Below are 13,473 nucleotides of genomic sequence, written 5' to 3' on the forward strand. Positions count from 1 at the left end.
ATCCTTTGAATCATCTATACTCTAAAAATTACTTCCAAGTGGAGCAGATGCATTATAAAATATTACCCGTACTCGGTCTCCTTTTTTGACCTCCAGAGATGCCTCTCCCACAATTATGTCAGCAAAAATATCAAGTCCAAGGACCTGGGAAGTCTGAAGACAGTTAAAACATGATCTGTTTGAGGGGTATTTATTGTCCTTTGGTAGAAATTGCCTCTAGTAACTACCATTGCCAAGAATATTTCACCCATGCAGCAACAACATATTGAACAAAACATCAGATATAAACAAAACATCAAATATAATGAAGATACCTTCGTGAAAGTATCTATGTCTACATCCGGAACAATTGTTGATTCCTCTCTTTTACTGACTTCCATCATCATATCTGCACAGGCAGAAAAAAAAATTGCTCTGTACCTATCAACTACTCGTGGGAATTGATGAGGCGGCTATGACTGTAACTTCATTGAATTAAATTATAAGAAGACTAATTCCTCAGTTTCCAACACCAAGATATTAGGCAGAAAAATCAAGTGTTCCCTCAGTCATTTCTGCAAAATGCAGATTTTCTTGGCATATATAAGCTGACATTTTCTAGCAATAAACTCATCAAACCGGTAACCACTGAAGAAAACTTTTCCCCTGCTATCTCTGAAAAAGCAGAAGCAAAATTGAGTACATTAGGAAATCAAACTATGGTAGCACACCATAGAGAAGTAAATTAGCTGAAGAAAACAGAAGCAAATCTGAGTAAATTAGGAAATCAAACTAAAATAACTGAAACTGTTTTATCTTGCATCAAGCTACATGTAAATAAACATACAACTACAAATAGACTTGATATTCTCTCTTTAGTATGAAGGAGAGAGACCTTTGGTTTGTGCAGCAGAATACAACAGAACAGTAGAAGAGGAGGTATAATCAATACTACTAAATTAGGAAACCTATCAAAGATGTGTACTTGCAATGTCTTGAGCTTTTCTTTTATGATTCTTTCATGTTTAAGCAAGTTAGATATTTAGTTATAGATTCATGCATATGATTGATACTCGAGATGGTAACATTCCAGATGCATTTGAAATGATGGTGAGTTACAAAGAAATTCTGAAACCTTTAGAGATTTGTTAGGAGTTCCAGAGAGAGCCTTTAAAAGTGTGGTCTTCCTGCAACTTGGGGGCCAAGCAGAAGAATCATCCTGCAATAATTCGAGTAAACTTAAGTATACATTCCCCAGCAGCCTTTCATATTTTCCTTTACAAAAATTCTAGCAGAAAAGAGGATTTCCATATCAGTTTCTTAAGCAAATGGAAATCAGTCTGCTCTCTAATAGAGCATCTCAAAGTGAAACAACAAATTGTTGAATTATCAAATTCAAATTGGCTGAGAAATATCCTCCACATACTTGGTTTCAAAAGTAATATTTTTGCTAGGAAACTGAAGTTTAATACATTTACATCAAATTATGTACAGATTCCACCAAGAGTAAAACATGTAACAGTGTGATCTAAACATACTGGTTCTGACAAGAGAAGAACAATTTGAAGGTTACCTATGCTTAAATATATGAATTATTCATTAGATAAGAAATTATATTCTCACAAAAAAGTTCATTGTCAAAAGGCCTTCAAAAGTCAAGAAGCACAAGATAGAATTAGAAAGGTCAATGTATCCTTTATAAGTTGAAAGTAACATCAATTTACAACAAAACATAGGAATTCCACAATGACAATTCAGCTAAATATACAATGGAAAATCAGTATGGTTGACTGAGAACGGATTATGTCAATTCATAAATGGAGTTAATTTTATTAACAATAAATCTTACATATCACCTTCCAGGCTTAACAGAGAATGAGCCATAGAGTTGGGAGGGGCTTTCTGTGGACAATCTCACAATCAGCTTCCAATCTCAAATTCTTATATCTCACCTCTACATTTGTAAACTCCACACCAACTCTACAAAGATGAACCTTTAACTGTTTTACACAAGGCAAACAACTACTACGTACAACTCTATTCACTCTTAGAAACAGAAAACATATGGCATTATCAATCATAGCATTGAAAAATAAAGTAAAACTAATATGAAAAAGCAAAGTAATAATAACTTAAAAGTACTTCAATTAATTAGACTCATTAAAGTGAAGTAAATTTGCTCAAATAAATGCTGAGTTTAAATATCAAAAGGCAAACCAACGACACGATATAACAAAAACTGACCCTCCAGTAAGAATATTGGTAAAGTTGCAAACTTTCTGGCAAGCCAAAACTATGACAACATAAGTACTTCAATCGGCTAATAAATACTTCAATCAAGTAGGTTTCGTCCAAAAGTGAAATTCATTTGTTGAATGGTGAGCTCAAACTTGGCGAGATCACAATAAAGGAAAAGAATTGAGCTTTCAGTGAGCATATTAATTTAAGTTACAGGCTTGCTTGGAACCCAGAAGAATTACAACAGTAGTACAGTTAAGCACGGTCTTTTCAAGTGAACCACATTTCCGAATCTAGATGTTTGAGCTGAAACTTCATAAGACCACCATAAAAAACCAATCTTTCAGCAAGAGCATTAACAAAGACGCAAACCGTAAAGAGGCTTCATTTTGAAGGTTGTGTAGTTAGGTCAACTGGAATTTTTCACAGAATCCAAATTCTAATTATAGAGAATAAAACAATGAAAACAAAAGCAAAATCTATAGAGAATGAACATTGTTTTGATATCTGAAAAGTAATTGTAAAACAAAACCACAGTGCTGAAATTAAATAAAAACAGACGGTACGAAATAAACTCATTTAATTTAATATGAGATTACGAATAAGATTGTGTCTGACAAATAATATTAAGGATTAGTTGAACAGTAGAAAGGAGAAAAATGGAGAGATGGCGTCCAAAGACATAAAAATTAATGAACTGCATGCTTGATGAATTGGGCGTACAAAGTCTATGGGCAGAGTTGTCTCATACCTTACTTGAGAACATGTAAAGCTTCAGTTGCTCCTGATTCCCATTAAATGTGTAGCATTTTCAGGACTTTAGCTCATGAAGAAACCAGAAGAGCACCTTCTTATCAATTAAATTAAAACTTCCCCTGTCAACTGTTGACGAAGTTGAAGCACTGCAGATTCATCTGTTGAACAAAACAGAAGCACTACAGAAACCCAGATCCACAGGGAGATAGAAATTAAAACTAAAATTAGATGTTCGCTATATATTTGAGATGAAAAAAATGACCTGGATTTCTGGCAGTTAAGCAGACGACTCTTGACAATTTTGGAAGGGCTACAGAGAACAGAAAGGAGAGAACGCGGGTGGTCTTCATGGGTCGATCGAAATTGACTATGAACTGAACCAACGAAGCCGAATACTAGAGCAGACTTTCAGGAATCATTGCCCAGGACAGTGTCATCGCCATTAGTCACTGGAGACACCTAACTCTAGGAATGATTTATAAGATTGGATGATATCACTAAATTCCTTCACATGATTATATCATTTCAATTTTGTCCTGACAAACTATATTATGTACCCTTTAAATTTTAATTAATTTCATATTTCAATTTTGAGAAATGATAGATGAAGAAATAATTATTGAACGAAGTTTTTCACTTTGCTACAGCCAAATTGACTAATAATTGTGCATAATAGTCTGAATTGGATTGGTTTTATTACCAGGGTAGATGAGTCTCAAAGCATTAATGAATATCAAAGCATCTCTGAGCTTTGCCATGAAGCTCCTGACATCTCCAAAAATTTGTAGTTTTCTACACAAGCTGACAGGGACATTCTTCTATAAATAACTCATCCAATGATGAGAAATTGAAAGAGTAATTCTTGAGTCAAAGGCATGTGAGACTTTTTAATAATTACTAGTCAATAATTTGTTTATAAAAGTGCTCTTCAATAAAAAGTGAACATATCATTCAATGACGTTGAGAGCTTTTTGAACCAGCTTTGGCACACTGCTATTGTTCTAGTCTGTGGCATCGAAAGGAGTTCTTCGTGTGCAAAACCCTCTTGAGATGGTTGGAATCAATCCCTTAGAGCCCTTTTGAAGATCTCCCAATCTTTTACTGGATTTTGGGATTCCATCCGATGCAACCACAACAAATAAGGGCAATTTCAGACATCAAATATGTTGTTCAAATACCCCCACATTTTGCAGCAACATATTTTTGTCAGTCATCAATCTTAATTCCCCTCTTTCTAATGATTCTGCCTTCCATCGTCGTCCTCTGTTCTTGTTCTCTCATTGCTTGGTTCTACAATTTCTCCTTGGGTTGTCAATTGTTCTATCAAAGCCTTGTCTCCATTATGTTGTTGGTTGTTCTGATATACCAATATTAACAAGTCTTTCATCTCACTAAATCCCTCTCTTCGCAATTAAATTTCAACCTCCAACCAATCCACCCTTCCCAAAAAATCTTTCGCCATTTGATGTATCCTAGAATCCATTTGTGTGTTCGCCATATCCCGTCTCCAAGTGTGACTCTAATACCACTTTGACAGAAAAGTACAGAATTTGTAATTAAATAGAGAACTACAGAATGTGTAAAAGCACAAGCACAAAGAATTTTATTGATGAAACTTCACACTGCAAGTATTTATTCTCCTACAGAAAATAGTAATAAGAAAAATAAGAAATACAGAGGTGCTAGCCCTCTCCCTCTTTTGGCAATAAAACCGCCTAAGAATTATTGAATTCTTGTTTGCCTCTTCTTCATCTGGTCTTCTCTTTTTATAGTCTGTTTCAGCTTTGTTCTCTCAATCTTGGTCTTGTTGCCTGGCCTTGATTTCAACTGATGTTGTTTGCCTTAATGCCCTGATTTCAACTGCCATTATTTTGTCTCTTGCCTGTCTTCTGAAATGCCTCCTGACTGTTTGTTGTTTTCTTCTGATAATGTGGCTGAGATCTTCCTGTGTTTAATTATTTTGCTTTTCCTTTTGTATATGCGCATGATTGGAGGCCTAACACATTATCATCTCATTAATGAATTACTCAATTTTATTTGTGCTATGAAAATGTCGAGAGTTTTCATTAACTGTAAAAAAGAGCTTTCATTTGTTTATATATATTCTCAGAGTGTCCAGGTTGGAAATCCTGTCACTCCAAATCTAGGCCATTGAAAATCAATCAATCAATCAATCAGACAAACACAGATTAGTCAATTCATGACAACTGGATTACCTCAGTTCAGTTTTCCAGGAGAATGAGCTTAGAGTTTTCAGTACTAACAAACCATTACTGACTGATTCATAAGAGATTAAAGCAAGAACCACGAGTTTGTCATCAACACAACATCTTTGGCCAAAATTCCAGCTTCACAAAGACTCAACAATGCCGTAAGATCACCAAAGGGAAGTAAAAGGAAAATTAAAGACAAAACATTCAAAAATGAGTGTATGAGATCTGATGCCTTTAAATATCGTGCAATGAAAATAATTGATTTTGAATGTAGAATGGGCCGTAGAGATGTCAACATAATAGTGACTTCCTTCAATCTTGGCCAACTTTTCTTTCACAATCGTCACAAAAGATGATCAGGAGGCAGCATTTGTATTGGACTGGGTAAACAAACTTGATTAGCATTGATTCTTCTTAAGTTAATATATGATAACAAGACGAACTTATGCTTCCAGAAACTCAAGGCCAGGATAAAGCTGATGTTGAAAAGTAAAGTGAAGCCAAACAGGGCTCCTTACATAATATTCATCAAAGTTTTTATCCATGGCTTTCAAGAATTTGTGTCCCTAGCTATGGTACTGTTTGTGGGCAGCTTCAACAATAACACTAAGAAGCGCAAAAAGGAAATGAGTAACTTTCTCTGGAATTTTGTATAGATAAAACTACTATCTAGCTATACATAAAAAATAGTTAAAAGAATGAAGAGTTTCATTTGCCGATAAGATTGTTGCATGATTAGAGGTGTTAGACAATTGGCATTTTAATTTCAGCATATTGTTTTTTTTAATCAGTTTTTTTCCAGTTCCCTTCATTTTCTCTCTTAACTTTGTCAAGGTTTAGTTGCTATTTTTTCTGAAGTTAGTGGCTGCATATGGGTCAATTAATGGCAGCATTTTCTCATCAGTTTTTATCCACTATGTTTAGTGGCAAGTTCAGTTTTTTATCCACTACGTTTAGTGGAAAGTCTTTAGGGAAGTATGTTATTTTCTTTGTGTATGAATTCTGCAATCAATGAAATAAAAGTATGCTGATATTTTTATTCACTTTGTGTTCCTGTTTTTCAATTACTATTGCTTTGTTTTTTCAACAGTGGTATCAGAGCTGTAGTTGATCTTACAGGACCAAAACACCACTTTTAACCCATAATACAGATAGCATCCAGCAACCTACCTTTAATCCTCCTATCATCTTTTCTGGTGAAAACTACCACATTTGGTCAGTGAAGATGCAAGCTTTTCTTGAAGCCTATGATCTCTGGGAAACTGTGACTAAAGACAAACCAATTGCTCCTTTACAAGCAAATCCTACCATGGCTCAAATCAAATCCCACAGTGAAGAAAAGGGAAAGAAATCCAAGGCTAAGTCACTCATTCAGAACTCAGTGGCAGATAGTGTTTTCTATAGGATTATGGCGTGTGATTCTGCTAAAGAGTCTTGGGACAAGTTGAAAGAAGAATACCAAGGAAGTGATAGAACACGCCAGATACAGGTGCTGAACCTGAAGAGGGAGTTTGAGTCATTAAATATGAGGGAGGATGAAACAATTGGTAAGTATGCTGATCGAATCTCTGTCATTGTTAATAACATCAGATTACTTGGTGAGGAATTTGCAAAATAAAAGGATTGTAGAGAAAGTGCTTGTAACTCTTCTTGAGAGGTTTGAATCAAAGATCTCCTCTCTTGAAGAATCCAAAGACTTAAGCAAGATTTCATTAGGGGAAACTAATGAGTGCTCTTCAAGCACAAGAGCAAAAAAGGACTATTAGGCAGGAAAATTTTGCTGAAGGTGTTTTCCATGTGCAAAAACAACAAGTTAGTAAGGGCAAGAAGCAATTCAACCAGAAGAACAAAGGCAAAAATGAAGGTGGCAGCAGTAATGAAGGTTCAAAACAGAAAAATTTTCCTCCCTGCATACATTGCAAGAAAACCACACACGCTGAGAAATACTGCTGGTGGAGGCCTGATGCAACTTGTGGGAATTGCAAGCAGTTAGGGCACATTACAAAGGTCTGTAAATTCAAAACTAAAGACTCAAAACCTCAGCAAACTCATTTAGCAGATGCAACTAATGCACAGGAGGAGCAACTATTCGTAGTTTCTTGCTTTTCAACAAATGATTCATCTGATGCTTGGCTCATTGACAGTGGGTGCACACATCATTTGTACAATAATCCTCAGATGTTCAGAAATCTTGATGAAACTTACAAGTCCAAAGTGAAAGTAGGCAATGGAGAATTTCTGGAAGTCAAAGGCAGAGGCTCGGTCAATGTTCAAACAAGTTCAGGTATCAAAATTGTTCTTGATGTTCTGCTTATACCTAAAATCAATCAAAATCTACTAAGTGTTGGTCAAATGCTTGAGAAAAATTTCTCTCTTCACTTCAAGGATCATAAATGTACTATCTTTGATCCTACTGGAGAACAATTATTTTGTGTGAAGATGAAGAACAGAAGCTTTGCTGTTGATTGGGAAAAGGTTTCTGAACACGCCTACTCTAGCGCTATTCAGATGGTTTCAAATCTTTGGCACAAAAGATTTGGGCACTTTAATCAGAGGAGTCTCTCAGATATGAAACAGAATGAAATGGTAGAAAACATGCCTGCAGTTGTTGGTGAAATTCAAATGTGTGAAACATGTCAACTTGGCAAGCTGTCAAAGCTACCATTTTCTAAAGGACAAGCATAGAGAGCCAGTCAAAAGCTTCAACTCATCCACACTAATATGTGTGGTCCTATGAAAATAGCCTCACTTTGTTGTAACAGATACTTTATTCTTTTCATTGATGACTATACTAGGATGTGTTGGGTTTATTTTATTAAACTCAAAAGTGAAGTGTTTACTGTTTTTCAAAGATTTAAGGCTCTAGTAGAAAATCAAAGTAGTTTGTTGATTAAATGCCTAAGATCTGACAATGGTATTAAGTATACTTCAAGTCAGTTTGTTGAGTATTGTAATAGTGCAGGCATAGTTCATCAGTTTACCACACCATACATACCACAACAAAATGGTGTGTGTGAGAGGAAGAACAGAACAGTAATGAAGATGGCTAGATGTCTCTTACTTGAGAAGAAGATACCAAACAATGGGTAGAGGCAGTAAATACCTTTGTATATTTGCTGAATAGATTGCCTACTAAGGCATTGGAGAACAAGACACCATATGAAGCCTAGAATGGTGTCAAACCTGCTATAGATCATCTTCGAGTCTTTGGTAGCATCTGTTATTTTCAAATATCTGACCAAAAAAGAAGCAAACTTGATAACAAAGCTCAGAAGGGCATTCTTGTGGGCTATGGGATAACAACCAAAGGATACTGAATTTTTTGCTTGCAAACAGAAAAAGTCATCCTGAGCAGAAATGTGAAGGTTGATGAAGTGGCAACATGGGATTGGGAAAATCAGGAAAATATGCATTCTGATTCTCCAATTGATGTCCAAAGTCAACTTAAAACAGATGATTTGGTGGATGATCTTCTAGTTAGGGGTACAAGGACCTTGGAGGATATTTACCAAAAGTGCAATATGACAATCATTGAACCTACCAACTATGCTGAAGCTCAAGATTCTCTAGCATGGAGGAGAACAATAGAAGCAAAAATGGAAATGATCAATAAGAATAAAACTTGGCAGCTGGTTGAAAGCCCTAAGGATCGCAAGGTGATTGGAGTTAAATGGGTTTTTAAAATTAAACTCAATCTAGATGGGTCAATTTGTAAACACAAGGCTAGATTGGTCGTGAAGGGCTACGCTCAACAATATGGAGTAGACTACCAAGAGACCTTTGCTCTAGTAGCAAGGTATGATACAATCAGACTTCTTATTGCTCTTGCTGCTTCCAGATCTTGGTAGATTCATCAACTCGATGTCAAGTCAGCTTTCTTGAATGACTTTCTTACTGAAGAGATTTTTGTAGAGCAACCAAATGGATATGTTGTTCAATCAAAAGAGGATCATGTGTATCTTCTTAAGAAGGCCTTATATGGTTTGAAGCAAGCCCCTCGGGCTTGGTACGACAAAATGGATAGCCATCTTATACAACTTGGATTCAACAGAAGTCAAAATGAAGCAACCTTGTATGTGAAGTCCTGTGGTAATCATCTCTTAATTGTCTCTATTTATGTTGATGACATGCTTATTATAGGAAGTCAGCTTAGACTGATCCAAGAGTTCAAGGAAGAAATGCAGAAAGTGTTTGAGATGACTGATCTTGGAATTATGAATTATTTCCTTGGAATGGAAATGTTACAATCCAGTCATGGCATTTTCACATGTCAACAGAAATATGCTTTTGATATCCTAAAGAGGTTTAAGATGGAGAATTGTAAACTAGTGGGGACACCTATGACAACCAGTATCAAGCTAAGCAAGGATGATGACTCTGAGAAGGTGGATGAAAGCTTGTATAGAAGCTTAATTGCAGCCTTCAATACCTCACAAGAAGCAGACCTGATATACTATTTGCTGTAAGTGTTCTTTCAAGATTCATGCATTTACCAAAGGAGACTCACTTTGCAACTGCAAAACGTGTACTTAGGTACATCAAAGGTACCATTGCTCTTGGCAATTTCTTTCCAAAAACACCAGAAGGGGCTTTGAAATTGGTTGGCTACACTGACAGTGATTGGGGAGGTTGTGTTGATGATTCAAGAAGCACATCAAGGTACTTATTTTCTCTAAATTCTGCTTTTTTCACTTGGAGCTCAAAGAAGCAAGAGACAACAGCTCAGTCTACTGTAGAAGCTGAGTACATTGCTGCTTCCTCGACTGTCAACCAGACTATCTGGTTGAGGAAGATGTTGAAGGATTTGGAACATGAGCAAGCTGAAGCAACCAGGATTATGTGTGATAACATTTCTACAGTCTCAATTTCAAAGAATCCAGTCTTTCATGGACGAACCAAGCATATCAAGATTAAGTTTCACTTTATTAGAGAAGCCCAACAATCAAATGAAGTGGTGCTTGTTCACTGTTCATCTGAAGAACAGCTTGCAGACATTTTTACCAAGCCACTGCCTATAGAAAGATTTGAAGCTTTAAGACAAAAGATTGGAATTTGTCATCAAAATGCCAAGGAGGAGTGTTAGACAATTGGCATTTTAATTTCATCATATTGGTTTTTTTAATCAGTTTTTTTCCAGTTCCCTTCATTTTCTCTCTTGACTTTGTCAAGGTTTAGTTGCTATCTTTTCTGAAGTTAGTGGCTGTATATGGGTCAATTAATGGCAGCATTTTCTCATTAGTTTTTATCCACTATGTTTAGTGGCAAGTTCAGTTTTTTATCCACTACGTTTAGTGGAAAGTCTTTAGGGAAGTATGTTATTTTCTTTGTGTATGAATTCTGCAATCAATGAAATAAAAGTATGCTGATATTTTCATTCACTTTGTGTTCCTGTTTTTCAATTACTATTGCTTTGTTTTTTCAACAAGAGGAAACAAAAAGTGTTCCTATGAGAGCTCATCTTTTGCCACCTCAGTGCAAGAAATTAATCCACTGAAAGGCCTATCTCTCTGTATGAAAGAGGGGAAACCCAGAAACCAACTTTAACCAACCTGGCATGGAGGCTGCAACCAATAACACTGCATAAGTTTATCCTTTTGGATGATGATTCTGAAATCAAATTGGAGAAGGTCCAAATAGCATAACTATATGTGATAACAAAACCACCAAAAATGGGGACTACTATACTGAAAAAACACCAGCTGTCATAGCACCACCCAGAAAACATAGATAAGAGAGTTTCTATTCAAGAAAAGATATTCTCCAGACATATGAGCTCTAAGCAGTCACCACTTAAGGAGCGAATACGCATTGAAGGAAAGAGCATCCTTGTGGCTTCTGGATTTATCTTATGGCATTGGGAGATCCTCATCATGCTTCTTGCCAACAGTATTTCGTGTGATCTTCTAGATATCACCTGCCGAAAAAACGAATTAAAAATAGAAAGTCAAGTACTAACATTTAAGCATGTAAAAACAAATGATTGTAAACTGTAATTCGCTTACCTCCTGAAGAAAGTGAGCTACACATTTTCTTTGAAGTCACCTGAATTCGGAAAATTCTACAACTTGATTGGATGGTCCTTGATACACAACCTTTTTCACCACGTCAAAGTGATGCCATCAAAAGAGTTATTTCATAGCTTACTTGAGAATATGTAAAGCTTCAGTTGTTCCTGAATCCCATTGGATGTGTAGCATTTTCAGGACCTTAGCTCATGAAGAAAACAGAAGAATTTCTTCCTAGCAATTAAATCAAAACTTTCCCTCTCAACTGTTGACAGAAATAGAAGCACTGGCAGATTCAACTCTTGTGCAAAACAGAAGCACTACAGAAACCCAGATCCACATGGAGATAAAATTACTAGACATTTAAATCAATCTCCATACCAGATCATAATCTGATCCAACATACTTCTTGAGACAGAAGAAATTAAATATAACATCAACTTAAAACAAAAATTGGATATAAATTACCTGAATTTCATATCATTTCAATTTTGTCCTAACGGAATATGAAATAGTCCCTTTAAATTTTAATTAATATCATATTTAACCTTATAATTTCTTAATCAGTTGAATTTCTGAAGGTAACTTACATGTTCCTTTGAAATATCAAATACCACACACTTATCACATGATTTTGCAGTTGCTATTATGGCTATGGGAATCTTTTCCATAACTTTGGACAACTTGTAATCGAAGAGAACAACACATAAATTTAATTGTAAAACTAATACCACTTTCAGTATCTAAAATGATCATAATATATCAATTATATAAAAAGATGAGGAACTTCCTCCACAACCACCTCAATACTTCCAAAACACATATATTTTGACTTTCGGATACATAAACTGTGATATTTAACATCATAGCTTCTCTACATATGTTTACAGCATATTAATTAAAGACAAAATCAAAATAAAGAACATTGAGGTATTAATTCAATGAAAGAGAAAAAAAAAAGTCTACGAAAGAAATTATAATCTTATCTCAGTTATTTCAAATATCTTTCTCTATCTCTCACTAACGTGTATTTCTTTTCGTTTGTTTTAAAGAACATCATGATTACCAACAATTTATTATAATGCCGTAATCTATTGAACTTAAACAGTTCTGTTCCCAAAGATACAAGTGATAACATGTTAATCGTCTCAATTTGTTAAATCTAACCAAAGTGATTGGATCTACCTGCTTAATTAGTTGAATAATCATCTAGGATGTTGAATGGGTAAAAGGCAGTACTGGTATTACGATTTTGGTAATTGCCCCAATGGTATTATTATGCTGTGTAACATTCCAAGTAGTGACTGGTTAATTAGAGTTTTTTGGTTGAAGGGGTTTCGCATTAACTGAACCTGGATTTGTGCATCATATATGCCATTGGGCATTATTTTGATTGGTGAACATGTTATTAAACTTTGAGTATTCAATGCAGGATGTTCGAAGGTTTAAAACCTCTCCATTGACTGCAAAAGAGATAGAATGTATACACGAGGTGATTTTACTGAGCCTTTTTAATCTGCTTTTTCATTTTTTGGAGTCTTTTGATTGTCATCATATTTTTAGTCATGTGAAACTTAAAGCAACTTTAATTTAAAAGGGACTGAAGGTTTTTAAACTTGATTGGGTGTCTGTGTGGAAATTTCTTGTCCCGCATAGGGATCAGGCCTTGTTACACCGGCAATGGCGTATTGCTCTTGGAACTCAGAAGTGTTATAAGCAAGATGCTGCTAAAAAGGAGAAAAGGCGGCTGTATGAATTAAAGAAAAGGTGCAGAACTGCTGATTTGGCCAATTGGCATCTTGATGATAAAGAGGTTTGTCTACCTTTTGAAGTAAAGGAACTTTTAAATTGCCTTTCAATTCGTCACATCCTCTTGTGATACTTCAGTTTATACTATGTACTTATGAGTTTTGATATGTCAGACGATTATTTATGTTTGTGGTTTGTATATGGAAAAAACATTTACACACTCTAATTTTCATCAAATTGCTTGCTTGGGCTATTGAGCAGCTGACCTCTTCCAGCTTGGTTTGATCTTGTCTCATCCTGTTTTAATGATTTTATGAGTTGTATATTCTGAGAATTCTGTAATAACAATAATAAGAAAAAGCTACCTAATGTGGGGCTTTTTATGAGTTGATTATATTGTGGTATGAATAACCTGGGCGTGTGTTTGAAAATTTTTAGTATCAATTTTAAGTTTACTGCAGTGACAAATTGTCTCAACAAACCTTAAAGGTGTTTGACTTGAGCCAAGGAATTGGGTTATTTGTCTTATTATT

The 13,473-nt window shown here is 35.3% G+C and overlaps 1 long non-coding RNA gene across 1 annotated transcript; it reads right to left on the reverse strand.

Moving 5' to 3' along the window:
• Window positions 1–338: 338 nt before the first annotated feature.
• On the reverse strand, window positions 339–3,473 carry LOC123208795. Its single transcript, XR_006500818.1, has 5 exons — window positions 3,236–3,473; window positions 2,969–3,131; window positions 1,836–1,959; window positions 1,115–1,198; window positions 339–654 (listed from the first exon to the last, which is right to left on the reverse strand). It is a non-coding gene; the product is annotated as an uncharacterized LOC123208795 (long non-coding RNA).
• Between the last annotated feature and the right edge of the window lie 10,000 nt (window positions 3,474–13,473).

The sequence above is a fragment of the Mangifera indica genome, chromosome 2, assembly GCF_011075055.1.
Source record: "Mangifera indica cultivar Alphonso chromosome 2, CATAS_Mindica_2.1, whole genome shotgun sequence".
In the NCBI taxonomy this organism is placed as follows: domain Eukaryota; kingdom Viridiplantae; phylum Streptophyta; class Magnoliopsida; order Sapindales; family Anacardiaceae; genus Mangifera; species Mangifera indica.